A 6,946-nucleotide genomic window follows, 5' to 3' on the forward strand; every position below is an offset into this window, starting at 1 on the left:
GGCGCGCTCGGCGCTTTGAACAGCTCCGGTGTCCCCATTATTTTCGATTTACGGCTAAAATAAATTTTTCTAATTTTTTTCAATAACATATTCTTGCTTAAATAACTTTTTTACATAGGGATTAAGCATTTAGAACGATACATTGTTTAAAATAAGGGCACTTTACTCTTGACATTTTACGGTTTTTTCAATTTTCTGAAAAATCCTATCATTAGATTTTTTTAAAAATACGATATTGTTGCTTAACTAACGTTTCTACATAGGGATTAAGCATTTAGAACGAAATCTAATGTAGGAAAATGGTACTTTACTCTTGATCGGTACGGTGGGACTTTGAAAATATTCGGGCGTTCCAATCGCTCGTCTGTTGCATCATAGCGCGTCTTTTTTTTTTTTTTTTTTGTTTAACGTGGGGGAAATCTGCTGGTCAGACACCCCCGTCCCGCCCGAGGGGCGGGGCGGGGGTAGTGCGGGTTTTGACCCGCTAAAACCCCCACGGCGGCCTAGGGCGCTGGCGAGTAGCGGGGGAGCCACGGGAACTCTTACAGAACACAACCGCGGCTCCCCCTCGCCTGGCCGGCCACCAGGGTGGAATGGCGGTGGCCGGCCGCGTCCCGGGGGGGAGATTTATACTCCCCCCATGAATCATCTTGCTTCGGCGGTGCGGGGGACCGCACCCAACACCGCCTCGTCACTCCCACTATGGGGAGGACAACTTCAGTTGGGGGGGGGGGGTTGGCGGGCGGCGGGCAATTAAACCAGTAATCTGGTACACCCGCCGCCCGCCTATTCTCATCTGCTCGGGGAGGGGGGCTCTAGGCGTGGGCGCACACGCCGCACCCCCCGCTCACGGCGACCCCGCTCGGCAGCCTCCTTCTGCAGCATCACCTCTTCGCAGAAGGCGATGGCTGCCGCCCATTTTCTTGGGCTCTCCAGCATGGCCCCAACTAAGCTGGAGAGAGCGAGGTCGCGACCAACTTCCCGTCTTAGGACTCGGCGCAGCACTGAAAAGGCGGGGCATACCTCCAGTGTATGCTGCGCCGAGTCCTCCTCCGCGCCACAGTGGTGGCACACCGTCGTCGCTTCCCGACCGATGCGACACAGGTACACACCGAAGCAGCCATGCCCGGTGAACACCTGCGTCGCACGGTAGGTGAGCCTGCCAAACCGCCTCTCCCGCCACGAGATGAAGTGTGGCAGGAGAGCCCCAGGGACGCGCTCGCCGGCATGGGAACAAAGCTCCGCATGCCATCTGGCGAGCGCTAGTCCCCGGGCCTGGAGTTCGAAGCCGTCGACCGCCTCCCGCTCCGGCGGGTCCCCCCGAGCCCGGCCAGCGATGCATATGCGCCTATAGACATAGGCGCGCATCGCCGCCTGCAGCTCGAAGGGAATTTCTCCCGCCAGAGCAAGCGCCGCCACGGTAGACGCGGTGCGGTAACCCCGTATGAGGCGAAGGGCCATTTGCCTCTGAAGCCGGCGCAACAACAAAGTGATGCGCCGGCTTGCCCTCGCGGACGGCCCCCAGATCGGGGCGCCGTACAAGGCCATGGACCGCACCACGCCCAGGTATAGGCGACGCACCATGTTATCCGGTCCCCCGAGATTGGGCAACAGGCGGCCGAGCGAGGCCGCCGCCCTCTCAACTCGGGGGACGAGGCGGCCGAAATGCGCCCCGAATCTCCAGTGGCTGTCGAGGATCAGTCCGAGATACTTGATCTCGGACTTCACCTCGACGCAGGCTCCTCCAACCCAGATCCACGATCCGGCCGGTGGCCGCGACCGAGGCCGTCCAAACCAGACGGCCTCGGCCTTCTCCGGGGCCATCTTCAGCCCCAGATCGTGGATCTTCGCGACGACGGCTGCCACCGCAACCTCCGCTCGTCGGATGGTCCTCTCGAAGGTGTCCCCGACGGTGACCACTAACGTGTCGTCCGCATAGCAGACGACAGTGGCACCGTCGGGCAGGGAGGCCCTCAGGACTGCGTTATATCCCAGGTCCCACAGGAGTGGTCCTAACACGGACCCCTGTGGGACCCCGCAGTCCACTTCCCTCCGTATCGTCCCGTACCGGCCCGGGTATTCCACCCACCTGTCCCGCAGGTAGGCCCCGATCACCCGCCTCAGATAGGGAGGCACCTGGTGTTCAACCAGGGCCTCCCTAATGGCGGACCAGGGCAGGGTGTTAAATGCATTGACGATGTCGATCGACACCGCCAAACACACCCCGCCCCGTGCCACGGCATTGTCCGAGAGGGACTTTAGACGGTCGATTGCGTCGACCGTCGATCGCCCCTCCCGAAAGCCGAACTGGCAGTCCGCCAGATCGGGGCCAACGCGGGACAGGTGCCTGGCGAGGCGGGCAGCAATGATCCTTTCAAAGATCTTGCCCACCTCGTCCAGGAGGCAAATGGGCCGGTACGCGGAGGGAGAATCCGCAGGCCTCCCATCCTTCTTTAAGAGGACCATCCGACTTCTTCTCCAGAGGTCCGGGAACACCCCGGACCTCAGGAGCCCGGAGAAGAGGCTTCTGAGCCTCCCGCCCAGGACGCTCATGGCAAGCAACCAGACCCGGCCGGGGATACCGTCCGGCCCCGGGGCAGTATTCTTGCCCCGAAGCCATTTGACTACCCCGGCCATTTCCTCCGGCGCGACCTCCAGATCCGGGGACCACTCATGTCCCTCTAGCTGAGGGACGGGCCGGGACGCCTCCCCTCTGACGGGGAATAGCGCGTCCACGACCCGTCCGAGCATCCCCGGATCCAGGCTTTCCGTCAGAGGGGGCGCCCAGGGACGTAAACGTCCCATCGCCATTTTGTATGGGCGCCCCCACGGATCTCGGTTCAGAGACCCGAGAAAGTCGCGCCAGGCCTGGCTCTTCGCCTGCCTGATGGCCAGCTGCAGGGCGACCACCTTCTCCCTGTATCGCCCATACAGCTGGATAGCCAGCTCCACGTCGGAACGTCGTCGTCGACGGGCGCGGGCGCACTGGCGTCGCGCGCGGACGCACTCTGTGCGTAAATCCGCTATCGCGCGCGACCACCAGTACACCGCCTTCCTCGGGAAGACCCTGGCCCGGGGCATGGCGACGTCGCAAATCGACGTCATTGCGCCCCGGAACCAATGGGCCTCCCTTGTCCCGTCGACTGGCCCGGCCGGTGTTGCCGGCCAGGCCACGACGTGGGCTGCCGCCATCAGAGCGTCCTGGTCGAGGCGCTTCAGCGCCCACCGTGGCTGAGGCGATCCCTCATCAGCGGGGCGACGTCGGGGCGTCGATGGGGCGGCGGAAAGGCCGAGAACAATGTATCTGTGGTCGGACAGCGTCTCGACCTCCTCCGCCACCCTCCACCCCGTAATACGGCGCACGGCCGGGGGCGTTGCCCATGACAGGTCAACGATGGACCCCCCGTTATACCGCACGCACGTATGGACCGAGCCCGTGTTTAGAAGACAGAGTCCGAGTCCCGCCGCCCAATCAAGCACCTCCCGGCCCCTCGGGTCCGTCCTGGGGGAACCCCAAGCTGAAGACTTGGCGTTGAAGTCCCCCAGGACCAGCACCGGACGCGGCTGGCAGCGAGAGACGCATCTCCCCACCACGTCCAGATACTGTTCATACTCCACGAGGGACCACCTCGGAGGTGCGTAGATCGCCACAACCACGGTGCCGCCCCAGTCAACGGCCAGGTATCCCCGGCCGCGCTCGATAACGGAGCACGCCGGGGACCCCGGCCGGCCTGCCCATATTATAACGACGGAGCCGTCCAAGTCCCCCATCCAATGTGGATGGTCGGGGACCCGGTACGGCTCCGCCGCTACGGCCAACCCGGCACCCCGCTCGGCCAGGAATTGCACAAAAAGGTCTTGTGCCCTGACCGAGCGGTTCAGGTTGGCCTGAATAATAGGGCCAGTAGGCCCCATTACTCCGGCGCCTCAATCTCCATCGCCGCCGCGGGAGCGGTGGCGTCTGGGGTTTTATCAGCCCCAACCGCCCCCGCGGGCGTGACGGTGGCATCCTTGGGTGCCGGATCTTTTGTATTAGTAGCTGTCACGGCGGCTGCCGCCTTGGCCGTCGTGGTTCTCCTCCCCCTGCTCCCTCTGCCGCGTCTCGCGCTGGCAGGGCACGCCCGGCTGCCGAGGCGGTGGCCGGCCGGCTTGCCAGCACCCGCGCAAAGCGGGCACTTTGGCTGTTCAGTGCAGCCAGCCACCCTGTGGTCCTGACTGCCGCACCCAAAACAGCAGCCGGACCGATCCTCGGCCGCAGTGCACCGCTGCCTCGTGTGGCCTAAGCCAAAGCAGCGGTAGCACTGCAAGGGGCGGGCGCTGAAGGCCTCCACCGTCGCCTGGGTCCAGCCCACTGTCAATTTGCCAGCGACCGCAACTTTTCGCGCGGCCGCAGCAGGGCACTGGACCCAGAGGGTGCCCAAACCAGAGGGGGAAGACCGGATTTCGCCGGTCTTCACATCCCCCCGGTCGCACCCTCCCACACGGGCGACAGCTGCGGCGACCTCCACCGGCGTGGTCGAGTCGACCAGGCCGCGCACCCTAAGGTCGGCCTTTTTGATTGGGCGCGCGACCTTCACGCCGGTCCCTGCCAGCGCGTCAGCCATCTTAGAGGCCAGGGCAGTGGCCTTGGCTGCTCCATCAGCTCCGGGGACCTCTAAAATTATTGCCCCCGTCACCGCTCTCCTGGGCTTCAGCGAGGCGATGCCAAGTTCTGCCAGGTCTATTTTGGACCTGGCAGTGGCCATCGCCTCGGCGTAACTCATCGCCCCGCCGGCCGGTACCGTTAGAGTAACGGCAGCCGTGCGGGGCGGACGTGGCGGCAGGGGAGCCCTTTTGGGAGCAGCCGGTGCCACCCGCTTCGCCGCCCTCTCGGTCAAAGCAGCCTTGGCAGCTGCCGCAGGTTTATCTGCGGCAGCCGCCCTTTTGGCCTTCCGGCCAACTACCTTTGACCACACCTCAGTTGGAGGTGTGGTGGAGGGCGGCGCAACAGTGGGGGCGGGCTGCATTTGTGTCGCCTTAGCGACCACAGTCTCTCCCCCACTGCCACCCTTTTTCTTTCCCCCCCTCCTGTCCATCGGCAGGGGTGGGGCGGGCGGCACGGGTGCCGCCGATCGCGGGCCTCGCACCCGCGGGACCAGCTCCCTTCTGAACGATGCCAATTTGGCGTCGATAAGGGAGCCGATCTGTGCCAGCAAGTCGGCTGGCACAGCCGCGGGTGGGGGCGAGGACCCTCCTCGCCCAGGGGACTGGGGCCCCCGAGCGCTGATAACCGGCAGCAACCCCTTGCCCCAATCAGGGGGCAGCGGCGGAGCCATCCCGGCAACAGCCGGCCCCGCCTCCACCGCTTGACGGAGTCGGGCGACCTCCGCCCGCAACTCCGCCAATTGCTCTCGCAATTGAGCGTTCTCGGCCTCCAACAGCCGGGTGGCGCTGGGAGCCGACCGAACTGCCAGCTCCGCAACGCCCACCCGGCTGCTCAGGGCCGCCGTCCGGAGGGACCGTACCGCACTGGCCTTCAGCCCCGTCGCGGCATTGGATATCCTGGCCACATCGCCCAGGCACTCCATTACCGCGGCCGCAACGTCCCGCGTCGGGCGGCCCCGGAAATCCGCAGCGACCTCGACCTCGTCCGGAAGCGGGTCGCTCGAACTCGCGGGCCTCGGTCCCGGGGCAACCGGGTCGAAAATGCCCGCTATGAGGCTTCTTTCAGCCTCAGCCTGTTTGCGTTTGGCCTCTTGGAGGCCAACGTATTGCCCGGTCGTCGGTGGCCGGCCCCGTTTCCTCGTGGAGGTGCCCGGGACGCTCTGCGACGAGTGGTGGGAGGAGACGGAGAAGTCCGACTCCTCCCCCCCGTCGCAGTCGCCAAGGCCCTCCGCAGGCCTCTTTGCGCCGCGTGTTGCAGAATGCCTCCGCGACACCGGCTCTGTACATCTTTTGAGGCGCACGATAGGCCCGCGCACCTCCACCTCACGCTCGTTTCCCCCCTCCCCGGTTGTATTTGAAAAAGAATCCATATCTGATCCCACGAGTGTGGTCGGAAAGGAGGTCACCCCGGGTAGAGCCGCCATACCCGGGGAAGGCTAATACGCCCGGGGGGTCGCCAGGTACCCCGGGGTTGTCCGCTAACGATTGGTGCACCCACCAACCATAGCTGGCGCTGACTCCAGCTACGCCCTCTTCACCGCGCAACGCTGCTTGGGGCTAGGGATTTTTTAGAGAGGTTGTCATCCTCGCGGTCCAGCCGGCTAAGGCAAGACCCCCGTTCCTGTAAAACATGACCACAGGTTTACGGTATGTGTCCGACTTTAGTTGGCCCCTCACCTCAAGCCACTCCGGCTAGGTAGGACCTGCCAGGGAATAAAATCCCCGCCGGCACAGCCTTGAGGATCATTGGGGCACGAAGCCCCCCCACCACGACAAGGTAGCGGACACGGGGGGGTACGCGGCGCGTCTCGGCGCTTCGAACAGCTCCGGTGTCCCCATTATTTTCGATTTACGGCTAAAATAAATTTTTCTAATTTTTTTCAATTACATATTCTTGCTTAGATAACTTTTTTACATAGGGATTAAGCATTTAGAACGACATATTGTTTAAAATAATGGTACTTTACTCTTGTGATTTTTCGGTTTTTTTTGATTATTTTGAAAAATAAATTTTTGTAATTTTTTTAAATACGATATTCGTGATCAGTGAACGATTTCACATATGGATTAAGCATTTAGAATCGTGCGGAAGCGTTATTAAAAAAGTTTACTCGATGCGATGGGACTTTGAAAAGTTTGTGAAAATTTTCATATTGGGAAAAAATGTGTAATTTTTTGTCTAGTTTACGGTAATGTAATTTATTTTAATGTTTACTATAAATTTTTTTTTCGTTCGTTCACGCGCTATGTTACAACAGCACGGCCGGGCGGTCTGTTGCCGCGGCGGTTTACACTCATAAGC

The sequence above is a fragment of the Megalopta genalis genome, unplaced genomic scaffold, assembly GCF_051020955.1.
Source record: "Megalopta genalis isolate 19385.01 unplaced genomic scaffold, iyMegGena1_principal scaffold0057, whole genome shotgun sequence".
Classification (NCBI taxonomy): domain Eukaryota; kingdom Metazoa; phylum Arthropoda; class Insecta; order Hymenoptera; family Halictidae; genus Megalopta; species Megalopta genalis.